A 13,075-nucleotide genomic window follows, 5' to 3' on the forward strand; every position below is an offset into this window, starting at 1 on the left:
ATCCAATTTTCATTTAAGTTTATAATAGTTTTGAAGTGACCATCATATTCTCTGTTTGGAAATAAAAGAGAGGAACCAAAATGGGTAAGCTCTGACATCTCATGGTTGGAGTTCCCTGGAGCAAGATCGAAGTACCCGCGAATGCTACCCCAGTTAGTGGAGTGTGAGCTTTAGAGATAACTCGTCCCAATAAGAAGCCATAGGTTTATTTTTTGTTTGTTTTTTTTAGTTTAAGTTTACACCTTAAATAGCGTTAGGTAAAGTATGATTAAGAAGGAGGGAAATTATGGAGAGAGAAGACAGCAAATTTTTTTCTTGATTGAGTAACTTGAATTTCATTTTTCAAAAATCAGCCAGTAGTTTCTCTTACTAGGATGTCATGCAAATATTTAGTTTATCTTAGGGATTTGAGGGCAAAATTCTACTTCCAAGGAATAAATGATTGAGGCTCAATTAACTTTACTATTTAAAAAATAACTCCTTTTCTGAGTATGAAAACAATCCACATCCATTATAAAAAATTAGGGAAATAAATGAATTACCTATTACATAAAAATTATAATAATTTGCAAAATCTTCTTTAGTTGCTTCTTTAGTATTAGAAGATGAGGGACAGTGAGGGAGAAACCTTTTATGTGGCTGCAAAGGAAAAAGAAAAAAAGATTTTTAGGCTAGAGGCTTTTAGGCTAGAGGACCCATCATCTTCTCTCTAGTGCCCAGGAACCACTGTCCTTGAATCTCTTAATATATGTGAGCAACAGGACTGTGTAGGAATCAACTTAGGGCTGTAGTTTTAAAAGAAGTCTCCTCTAAGGACAGTTGTCCAGCACCAGCTGCTGGCTTGGCCGTCAAATACAAAGCCCAACGAAGACCTCTTTGCAGGGACCGAATAGATAATGTGGGCCCCAGAGAGTGCCCTCCACAAAACCAATCCCTCTTTAACCTGGATCAAAATGAGTTCTCAGTGCCTACTCTGTAGTTGGGAGAGCCCCAAGGTGAGCACTCTGGACTATTTAAGAATTACTTCCACGTGGGTTGAATTCCATTTTTGGTATGTGTGTGTACTGTGTGCTTTATCCCCCAAGAAAATGACAGTGTTCCAAAATTAGCTGAGATGTTGAGATATCCTATACTCTTTGGTGTGCTGGTATTTTTTTTTTTAAAGATTTTATTTATTTATTTGACAGAGATCACAAGAAGATGGAGAGGCAGGCAGAGAGAGAGAGAGAAAAGCAGGCTCCCCACTGAGCAGAGAGTCGGATGCGGGACTCCATCCCAGGACCCTGAGATCATGACCACAGCCGAAGGCAGAGGCTTTAACCCACTGAGCCACCCAGGTGTGTTGGTATTTTTGATTTAGGAGTGGAGAAACAGTTTTGAAGGAGCTGAAGAAATGAAATTGTTTTTGTATATGTTGACTTGTAGTGAGTGGCCCAGCAAAATGTTGGGGGTTCCTGAAAGGCTGAGGTTCTCATGACCATGGCCGGCTCTGCAGACTGTCACCAGGATTTAAGGATTAGGAATCGGGGAGACAGTGGTACGGGTTCATGTTGGTGGCAAGTTTGGGCGAGAGTGGGACTATGATTTTGTGTTATTCTTCCAGGCTGATGTGTGGGAATGCTGTGTGTCTGTGAATAACTCAGAAATCCAGGGGTCTTCGGTGAGTTGAAAAAGAATTTTAAAAATCCTGACTTGCTGGTTGCTTTTATGTTTCTTCTCGGACACATTTAGAAGGAAAAATGGGAGTTGTGTCTTCCTTTCTTTTCCTTTTCCTTTGCCCTGATTATAGGAGGAGGGACCGCAGGACTGGTTTAGTCATCATACCTTCATAATTTCGTTGCAGTTCAAGATGTTCTCTTGTGAGACTTAGCAACACGGGGCTGGGATGTGACATCTGTTTTGCATAATCAAAATATTCTTTTGCTGAGTGAAATGCCTTTTTAATGCTTTGGGGGTGAGCCTTGAGACAATGCTTTTTCTGCTTCTGTACGGTCTATGAGAAAATAAAGGGGCTTTAAGAAAGCTTTTCAACAGGAGAAGTAAACCTCAGAACAATGGGGAACAAACAATGCCCGTAGCCTTTCCCACCCAAAATGTCTTCTTCAAGCCTGCCCCAGAGCCAGTGGGAGAAGGAGGTGTCTCTGTACATTTATCTGCAGGTTGGAAGCTGGAGAGAGGATTGCCTTGTAGGTGAACTCTGCACTGTGATTTCATGCTGAAGTGGCTGCATCTGTGCCCCCTGTTGCTGGCATGATTGGAGCATTAGCCCCGGCTCAGCCTTTGCGCCATTGATAACTCTGCTTAACGTCACCCCAGGGGAGGCTTTATTGGAAGCCCAGTCACTTTGCCTCGGCAATGGTGTACATTGGCGCCCCATTCAACCCTTTTTTCTGACATTAGCACATTTGAATGGGCCACCAGTGAAGCCATTCAGCGAGAACATGCAACCGGGGTTTCTGGGTGGCCTAGGGCTGAGCTGAGAATTCTCGTTAATGGACTGCCAGACTTAGCCTATTGAGGTGCATGAACTCAGTGACCAAAGAAAAGTGAGACAAAGATGTCCCTCACGGGAACATGTAGGTCAGAAGTGGACAAAAGCAGACATGGACCAGTCAGAGCTATTTGATTACTGAACTGAAAAGGGAACACGGATCCCCATGGGGGGGCAGTGCGACTGATTGGACCGAAATCTCAAAAATGCCCGCACACTCTGAGAGCAAGGAATTTACCAGAATTGCAGGTGGTGTGTGAAGTTATTTTAAAAATGTTTTTTCCTTCCACTTGTCTTTGTGGTAATTTCCTATTTGGTAGTACTTGGAAAAGGCCCCCAATAACTAGAAAGAAAAGAAAGGGTCACCCAATTGAACTGGAAAAAGCCTTCTTAAAAGGGAAAGGTGATCACGGGAAACCTTCCCCATAGTACTGTGCTCACTTAGTTTCAAGCTCTTAAGGGACCAGAAAATATGCTTTGGGAACCAGAACTTTTACATTATACATTACATTATACCTTTAAAACATGAGCATAATTTTGAAAGCTTTTACTCCAAGATACAGGATAAAAATAAGAGTTTTTGAAGTTTTGCAAAAAGATAAAGGAAAAGAACAACTGGAAAAAGTTCATGGATCATTTTGGGTCAACATGATCAATAACAGCATGCTTAATTATGATTGACCCCACACTGTTGCTTCTTGCTGTATAAGTGTCTGAGGGAGAGGCGTTGGTCCCTCAAACTTAAATATGTGATCTATGCAAGTATCTAGAGATCTGATATTCAGATGCTCATGAAATTTGAAAAGTGTTCTGTAATTTTTCCAAGTGTCATTTTAATAACAGTGTGAACAATTCATGGCAAGCCAACCTTACTTATTAGAACTTGATTAAAAATTTTATAGCTTCTTGCAAGGGGGCTGGCAGGAGAGGGTAATTGGGTGATGGACATTGGGGAGGGCGTGTGATGTAATGAGCACTGGGTATTATATAAGACTGATGAATCACTGACCTGTACCCCTGCAACAAATAATGTATTCCATGTTAATTCATTGAATTTAAATAAAATTAAAAAATAAAATTAAAAAAATTTTTACAACTTCTCGAGATAGCAGTATATTTTAAAATGTTCCACATTTTGGTTTTATAAGATTTTGGGAGCCTAAAGATACCCGTAATCCTGTTCTATAAAAGGAGCTCAGGAGAAAGCATGTTTTTTATTGTGTCATATATAACACAACTATTTTTATGAGGAATGTATTCAATTTTAAAAGTGTGACTGAAGGTAAAGGAAGAGTCACATCTTAACAAGAGAGTCCTATGCATTTATACTGAAACACAATTTTATAAGGGAGGCCACTTCAGGGTCCATTTTAGTCTTTTGTATACTTAGTGGGATTGAGATCCACAAAGGTTCAGTGGATTGCCAAAGGCCTACCTAGTACCTGGACTTAAAAGAAACACTTTCTTTCGTTACATTTTATCTAGAATTGTTTCTTTAGAGTAGGAATCAGTTTTTCTTTGTTAAGGGCTAGAATCTTTAAATTTAGATGGCCTACCTCATGTTGAGTTTACTAAAGGTAAAATTGATTTACATTCTTTCTCTCTCTCTCTCTCTCTCTCTCTATCTGTCTGGTTATCTTTATTTGTTGTGATACTTTCACTAAATTTTTTTTCAACATTTTAAGCTCTAGTAAAAGTTAACAAGAATAATGTCAAAATTTCCCTGGGTGGGGGGGGGGGCGTTTGATACCATTCAGCTTTTCTTGTTTTAGCATTTTAAAAACCAATTCATGGGGTGCCTGGGTGGCTCAGTAAGTTGAGTGTCAGACTCTTGGTTTCAGCTCAGGTCGTGATCTCCTGGGTTGTGTGATCGAGTCCCACACAGGCTGTCTGCTTGAAGATTCTCTCCCTCTGCCTTTCCCCTCACTCGTGTGTGCATGGTCTCTCTCTCTCTCTCTCTCTCTGTCTCTCTAAAATAAATAAATCTTTTAAAAAATCAATTCCCTTTCTTTCAACCTTCATGATAAGAAATCTTTAGCTTTCTTTTGTTATATGCTGTCTAATCCACTTCGAATATTTCTCCTTGAGGGTACTTCAGCTACATGGTAGAACAATTTTATGTTTTATTCAGAGCAGCTTGCCTTAGGAAACTTCAGCGTGAGTCCTCAGCTGCTTTCCAGTGAAGGGGTCCAGAATGTGCCAGCCCCAGATATGTCCCATTGGCGTAAGGATTACCTTGAGCTGATATTTGAGAGGCAATTGAGAAAGACAGAGAAAGAGTTCTCTGTCCTCTCCATTATCTGCCCTAAAAGCAGGGCAGAAACTTCCATTTGTAAAGGTGTTCCCACGTCCTGTACCAGGAAGACCAAGATGGCACAAAGATGAGTGCCTAACAAACCTCACTGAACAGCCACCTTCCCACAATTTACTGCTCTTAGGTGCCCTGCTCTCCCACCTCCTGTGTCTAACCATTTCTCCACAGCTCATGACAGTCTAACCACTTCTTTCAGTTTTCACTTCTTTTCTGTGATGCCCCTGTGCATGGTGTTAATATTAAGATCAGTGCACTTTGTGTACCTTTTTCCTGTTAATCTGCCTTTTATCTGTTTAATTTGAAGGACTCCATGTTCTGTACCTGAGAAAGTAGAAGAAAAGTTTTCTTCCTTTCGTGAAGTAATCATTAAATCCTTCCTTCCTTTGTTCCACTAAGGCTTATCATATCTCTTTTGCTCCTTTGGTTTCCAACTTTTAATAGATTGTTTTTCTTCGATGTCTTCTTACCCAACATGGTTTTTAAATCTCATTTGCTTTATTCTTTTCAGTTAAAAATTTAAGGTCTCAAATGCCTCATTGTTAGTTAACTGAATGTCTTGGTATTACAGTGGGAACAGTCCCACTGCATTACACTGTATTACACTGTGTTACAGTGGGATTGTTCCCACTGTAATACGAGCTTTGTTATTAATTTGGAGGGCGTGTCTTAGGTTTAGTTAGGAGAAATGGCAACTTATAAAATTTGAAGCCATCTTTTCTAGAAGTGGTTTATCTTTGGGTTTTGTTTTTTTTTTAAAGGACAGTGGGTTTAAATACCTAAATTTTGTTTGAAGATACTGTCAAAAACAAAGTTGGCATACATCAGTCCATCACCACCTGCTGAAATTTCAAAGCTTTCTCATATACAAATTAACAGAAATAGGGGTTAATTTGGATTTCCATTCATTTGTTTTTGCATGCACAAAACTGCTGGGTTTGGATTTACTACTATATTAATAATATAGTAATAGTTTCCATTTAGCCAATGATGCTACGTATGAAGGAACTGTATTAAACATTTGACATGCCTTCTCTTACTGAATCCTCATAACCATCCTATGAATTAAGCCCTTTATTATCTCTGACAGACAGGAAAACTTGAACATTGAGAGGTTAAGTAACTTATCCATGATTATGTGGCCGTTAGTGAGGAATTGGTTAGTTTTGGGTAGTAGTCTAGTCCTGGTTCCTTTGAAGAAGCAGGAGCCTTATTAGTAATTATATCTTATTGTGCACCATGAGTGCCTTTTCTTTTTATATTTACTGATGGCACATGGTGCCTTCCCAGCATTCAAGGTCTCTAAGGGCACAACCAAGGGCAGGGAAATGAAACCTAGATGTGTCAGATCACCAGGGTTGTAGCCAAGATAGAGGGGCTGTCGTGGTTGAAGGATTATGGGACATGCTCAGCATTCCAACCAGCACCTAGGGGTGTGTGTGTGTATATATATATATACACATTTTTTTTCCTTTTCAGTGTAACAGTAACCTAGGTATATTTTTTCTTTTTTTTGTTCTTTTATTTATTTTCAGCATAACAGTATTCATTATTTTTGCACCAAACCCAGTGCTCCAGGCAATCCGTGCCCTCTCTAATACCCACCATCTAGTTCCCCCAACCTAGGTATATTTTTATCAGGAACTTGTTTTTCAACATTGGCAGCTGGCTAGATAGATGTGCTAAAATGTTCATATTCTCATATTCTTATTGTGCTTACTGATTCTGATTTCCCCTCCTACATGTCTCCATTTCTTCTCTCATTCAAATGGTCTACCTTTTGATTTGGTTTCTCTAGGACACGAATGAAAATATTTTCTGAATTGCGAAAGTCCGAATGATCAAATAATGTAGTAAAACCATGAACATCTGTGCTGTTCAGGCAATGATTGTGCTGTGAAACCTCACCCAGACTTCTGGTTTACTTGCCTTTACGGTTTTCACCAACCGAAGAAAGAGCATTAGGTATAACTATCTATTTTGATAAATTGAAGCCCAGATAGATCCATTTTATATTAACAACACATGAGGTTCCGGAATCCCTATCCCCAAACACTGGACTTTGGCATATTGACTGTTTTAAGCTGAAGGAGTCTGAGAAACAGCAGGTGCAGGAAGGACTTTCTGACCTTCCCCTGAAGAAGGTCATGAAACCTCAGGTGAGAGGTGACTTCCCTATACCCAGAGGAAAGGAGCATCCTTCTCTCTGAAGATGAGGGGACACAGAAGAGGAGATTGGGTAAGCTTCCCCCAGGTCGCTATGCTTACCCCATGCCCTCTGGCTCATCATATTTTCCCACACTTTTCCACTCTTCATCAAACCTAATATAAAAAGTCTCAGGTTTAATTATTTCTTTGGGTCTTCACTTCCTTATAAGGCTCCTGTGTCATGTAAAATGTATATTAAATAAATGTGTATATTTTCCTCTTGTTAATCTGTCTCTCATTAGAGTGGTCCCAGAAGGATAGAGGAAAAAGATATTTTCCCTCCTTTATCCAACCTGCATGAAGGTGTTAGAAACCATCTGAGGAAAACAAAAACAAAAACAAAAACAAACCATCTGAGGTTGCTCAAGAAATCGGAGGATGAGCACTGATCCTAGGTGCGACTACATACCTGCCTCCCTCTGGTACTCCAGCTTCCTCCAAAGTGGGTGGAAAGTTGGCAGCAGTAGCGTTAACATTTCACTAAGAAGAAACACAAAACATTAACTTTTTACAAACACCATGGGAATTTTAGAAAATATTGAGGCCTAGGTCCCACCCCAGACCAACGAAATAAAAATATCTGGGGGTGGGGGTCAAAGCCTCAGATTTTTTTTTTTTTAAAGCTTTTCAGGTGATTCCAATGTGTAGCTAGAGTTGAGAAGCCCTGATCTAGCATAGCAGGCAGAGGAAATACCACCATGAGTAACCAAGTTTAACTAGGTTCTTTAGGAGATGCAGACATTTGGGTTAAGTCCTGATTCCTGCCTTTAAGGACATTTTCATTTGGTTGAAGACACTCTTGCCACAAAAACGGTCACTGATAATATAATGTAGGTTCTCATTGTGAGTGAGTGAGGTCAGAGTTTCAGCAGAGTGTGGAGCAGGTAATGGCGGCGAAATAACCTCGAAGTCCTGTCCTCATTCCACCAGGTAATCCACTAGTGCCTTCTTCTGTGCCGGACATTTTTTATAAACCTCATTAAATCTTCTCCACTGTACACCAGTGAGATATGATTATCATTTCACTGCAGAAAATCTAAAGCTTGGGGCTGTTCCTTGCTTAAGGTATGAAAGGAGCATTGAACATTGGTCTGTTGGGAACCAACATCCATCCCCTGTAACCATTAAATTACACTATTTTGTCTTGTTAGTTGCATGGCCAGTAGTTAAAGGGAGCTGCATGCCATAAAATATCAAACATTTTATTATCTTTGCATTGTTTATTTTTATTAAGCTATATATTTTGAAAAATTCCAAACTATAGTAACGTTGAAAGAATAATACATCAAATACTGAAGATCTTTTATCTACATTAATCAATTATTGATATCTTACTCTATCTGCTTTATTTTGCTCTCTTATTTATTTACAGGCAAAACCTCATTTTATTGTGCTTCACTTTATTGTACTCCTCAGATTCTGGACTTTTTTACAAATTGAAGGTTGAAGGTTGTGGCAAGTCTATTAACACCATCTTCCCAACAGCATTTGCTCACTTTGTGTCTCTGTGTTGCACTTTGGGGACTCTCACCATATTTCAAACTCTTTCGTTATTACTATGATTATTACGGTGATCTGTGATTTGTGATTGCACTTGCTGAAAGCTCAGATGATGGTCAGCAGTTTTAGCGATAAAGTATTTTTTGATGAAGATAGGTACTACTTTAGCATAGTGCTATTACACACTTACCAGACTACTTAATATAACTTTTATATGCACTGGGAAGCCAAAGAATTCTTTCAACTCATTTTACTGTGATACCTGCTTTATTGCCATGGTCTGGAAGCAGGCTTGCAGTGTGCTTGTACGGCTGTGCCTGTAGGTATGTATAGATGTGTCTTTTGTTCTTGTTGTTGAACCATTTAAAAGGAAGTTGCAGACATTGTGGCAGTTCACCCATGAGCCCTTCAGTGCAAACTGCCTGAGAATATGGACATTCTCCCATATCACCACTGTACTATTCACACCTCAGAAAGTAAACACTAATCAAATTTTGTCATCTAATGTACGCCTTTTATTTATGAGGTGCCTGGGTGGCTCAGTCGGTTGAGCATCTAACTCTTAGTCTTTGCTCAGGTCTTGATCTCAGGGTCCTGAGTTCAGGCCCCACGTTGGAGCCTACTTAAAAAAACTTTCCTCATTTATACCCAATATGTCTGTTCATTTACTTTTGTTGACCTAAGATTCAAGAAGGTTTATTAGTTTCATTTGGTTGTGATGTTTAGAGACTTTGAGACTTTAAGTAGTCTCTTCTGTTTCTGATACTGACTCTGTTTTGAAGAGCTAGGTCAGTTGCTTTGCAAATATTTCCCTTTCTTGGATTCATCTCATTGTTTTCTCATGACTGGATTCAGGTTAAACATTCTTGGCAAGAATACTGGGTAGGTGACGGACATTTCCATCAAGAGCCCCCTATGCAGTTTTTCCCATTATTCTTGGTGCTAAGTTTGATCATTCTGTTACAATGGTGATGGCATACCCAATTTCCCCATTGTAAAGTTAACCTCTGTGGACATATTTTTAAACCAGTAAACCCAGTGATTATAGCATCCGTTAGTGATTCTTACATAGTGGGTTAAGAAATGGTGACTTTTTTTTCAGTTCTGTCATTTTCTTTCTTTTTAAAAAAAATATTTTATTTATTTATTTGACAGAGATCACATGTAGGCAGAGAGGCAGGCAGAGAGAGAGAGGAGGAAGCAGGTTCCCCACGGAGCAGAGAGCCTGATGTGGGGCTCGATCCCAGGACTGTGGGATCATGACCTGAGCTGAAGGCAGAGGCTTTAACGCACTGAGCCACCCAGGTGCCCCAGTTTTGTCATTTTCTTAATATTTATTAGCTGTTGTATTAGCTGTGTGGCTCAGGCTGTCAAAACAAAATACCTCAGACTGAGTGGCTTAAACAGTAGAAAGTACGTATTTTTCTCACAGTTCCAGGGGCAGAAGTCCAAGATCAAATTGTCATCAGGGTTGGATTTTGGCAAGGCCTCTCTTCCTGGCTTGTAGACACCTGTCTTCCAATATCTTCACAGGGCCTCTTCTTTTTGCTGTGTGGAAAGAGAGAACCCCTTTGTGTTTCTTGCTTTTCAGATGAGGACACAGGTTCTGTAGAATTACCGTCCTATCTTTGTGACCTCATTTAACTTTAATTTAACCTCCCCAAAGGCCTTACCTCCAAAAACAGTCACACTGAGAGTTAGGGCTTCAGCAAATGAATTTTGGGTGGGACACAATTTCATCCGTAACAGTTGGTATTCTCCTGTAAAGTAGAACTTTGCTCTTTTGTTTTTCCCCTTTCTGTACTCTTTACTCTCCCCTTGCCCCACTTTCTTATTCTCTTGACTTTCACTATGGACTCATGCATTTGTTTTTCATTTAGGATATTATTTCTGTCATTAATTTTGATGCTCAAGGTGGGATGTGGCTGCAAACCAGCACCACTATTCTTTTGACATGAGTCTATTGGTGTTGAAGCATTTCCTGGCTTCCTTGAACAACAAGATGCTCAGGGCTGTGAGCCAGTCATTTCTCCAAGGAAACTTGGTTTCTTTCAGTGGTAGATGCCACTGTTTGTATGGCTGTTATTACTAGCTATGATTACCTTGTAACTCTGTTATTTTTAATACAGTTCTCTGTACTATAGCTATAGAAACTGTATCAGTAGAGACTTTATTAGGGACTAAGTCTTCAAGAGTACAATCAGGTATGTAGTAAGCATTTGAAAAGCTTTCAAGTGGCTTGGAACATAACATATACCTAGTAAATAATGATGAATGAATGACCTTGAATTACGGGGTTTCCTTGGTCTGTTGGGAGGGCCTTCTAACCCAAGTGAATTTGCACAGGCTGTAGTGAGTGGAGGAGACTGGGATTCATTCTTGTATTTTACCTACATTTTCAGCCTGTAGCTTCCTCTCTTTTTATTGAGCAAAATCCAGATTCCCACGTCCTGATCCTCTCTAGACTCTTACGGTTGTTTTCCCAGGAAGCGACTCTTTGGGGCCTCTCACTCCTCATCTGTGGTTCTCAGTGCGTCCCTTCAGATTTCTAGGGGGATGAGATAACTTATCTTGAAAAGAATACTTGAAAAGAAATATTTTTCCTGGTTTTACAAAACAGGTAGCTAAGGAAATTTTTTTTTTTTCATGAAGAGAATCCAGTTAAAACGGAGCTAGGAATACAGATTTCAGAGCTCTTGAGGATCTCGTATATTTAATATCATTCTGAGGAACAAGGATTCAGCCACAACCACTCTTTAAGGATCTATTTACTGTCAAAGTGTAATTGGATTTTGATATAGCAGTTCCTTTTGGTGGGGGTGAGGATGGGAAGGTGATTACTAAGTAACAAACAAAATATAAGTGATGGTACCTTTGATTTTTTTTTTTTCTTTTCTTGCTCCTGGATCTTTATAGATACTGGGAATAAGCCCCTTATCCCCCACAGTGGTCTTAGAAAACAAGGCATACACTTCAACTACTTCTGCTGTGAATAATCCATTGAAGCCAAGCAGTATTATGCTAGATTCATCAGTGTTCACACAAAGGTCATATCCTTACATATCTCTTTGAATTTGTGGGACGCATATGGTGTACCACTTCTATAGAAGAAATATTTTCATTTTAGAATTCAACTTTTGTAACCTTTGGCAACATGTAGTATCAATGGCTCTTTGTTGTTCAAAAAAAAAGTAAAACTGTAAGCTATCCCCAAGGATATGCAGGGCGTTGCTATAGCAACAGAATCTGCCTCCCAGCACCACAAGAGAAGCTATGAATAAAAGATGGTGTTCTAAGGACAACAGAATAGAAGAGGTTGTTTCGATCCTTCTAATACCTGAAATTTGCTGTTATTTTGTTAAATGCAAAATAAAAATCTTGGGAAAAGGCCCAGTTCACTAGAAGGATGAATTTCTATATTGTACTTCAGATGTCATGGGGAAAAATACATGCAGAATAGAATCAGCCCATGGTAAGAAGACCAGGGAAGGGCCAAAATATTTGATTTAGGTTTTTCTGTATGTTTAGTTTTTTACTTCAGATACAAGAACTCAAAGACAAAGATGCTACTTGGACATACAAAAAGTGGGGCTATTTTAAATCCTGACCCCAAATAGTCTTCTGGTTCTATACTTGAACATAAGCACATTTTACACAAAAGAGAAGGCAAAACAAAATGCTCTAATCCTAGCTTGCATTGTTTATTCTGAATCTAGTTACTTCATGTATACCCACTTTGGTCACTGAGTTCTAGTTCCTAGCACGAAAGCTGCCCATCTACCTACCAGCCTAGCTAAGTAGGTGACACTGGATGTTTTAGGACCCAGATCTTAAGGTGATAGCTAAAGGTGTCTGATGACACAGAAATGAATGAACTTTGAATCTCCCTCTTTCTGCACACACACATACACACACACACACACAAACACGCAAACACGCACACACATATCTTCCCATATGTATCTTTATATCAAGTTTAGTTTTTCAAAAACATGTGTTTGTCATGCAAAGTTATTGGTAAAGTTATTCAGAGAAGAGGTAATGAGCTCAGGCCTCGGGAAGTGCTTATTTTCAGTACACTGAAAGCCAAATGAAATTATTGCCAGAGATATGACTATCAGAGCAAAGGGTTTCCTGTGGACTAAATTGTGCCGCTCCTCCCCCTTCATATGTTGAAGCATTAGACCCAAATGTGACTGTATTTGGAGATAGGGCCTTTGTGGAAGTAATTAAGGTTAAATGAGGTCATATAGGACGACCTTGATCTGATAGGATTAGTGTACCTATAAGAAGATAAAAAGAGACCAGAGCTTTCTGTCTTCCCTGGTGTGTGCATGCCAAGAAAAGGCCACGTGATCACACAGCAAGAAGGCAGCCATCTATAAGCCAGGAAGAGAAGCCTCACCAGAAACCAATCACACTGGTAGGCAGACCTCAGACATCCTGCATTCAGAACAGTGACAAAATTAATTACTGTTGCCTAAGCCACTACCGTCTGTGGCATTTTGCTATGGCAGCCTAAGTGGACAAATACAGGGATTAAACATTTGGTATGATTAGTGATG

General features: G+C 39.5%; 1 long non-coding RNA gene across 1 annotated transcript; it reads right to left on the reverse strand.

Moving 5' to 3' along the window:
* Positions 1–251: 251 nt before the first annotated feature.
* On the reverse strand, positions 252–11,701 carry LOC101692697. The gene is made up of 5 exons (XR_200876.3): positions 11,383–11,701; positions 9,941–10,058; positions 7,420–7,490; positions 1,825–1,993; positions 252–639 (listed from the first exon to the last, which is right to left on the reverse strand). It is a non-coding gene; the product is annotated as an uncharacterized LOC101692697 (long non-coding RNA).
* Between the last annotated feature and the right edge of the window lie 1,374 nt (positions 11,702–13,075).

The sequence above is a fragment of the Mustela putorius genome, unplaced genomic scaffold (genome assembly GCF_011764305.1).
Source record: "Mustela putorius furo isolate JIRA1106 unplaced genomic scaffold, ASM1176430v1.1 tig00003898_pilon_pilon_pilon, whole genome shotgun sequence".
NCBI lineage: Eukaryota > Metazoa > Chordata > Mammalia > Carnivora > Mustelidae > Mustela > Mustela putorius.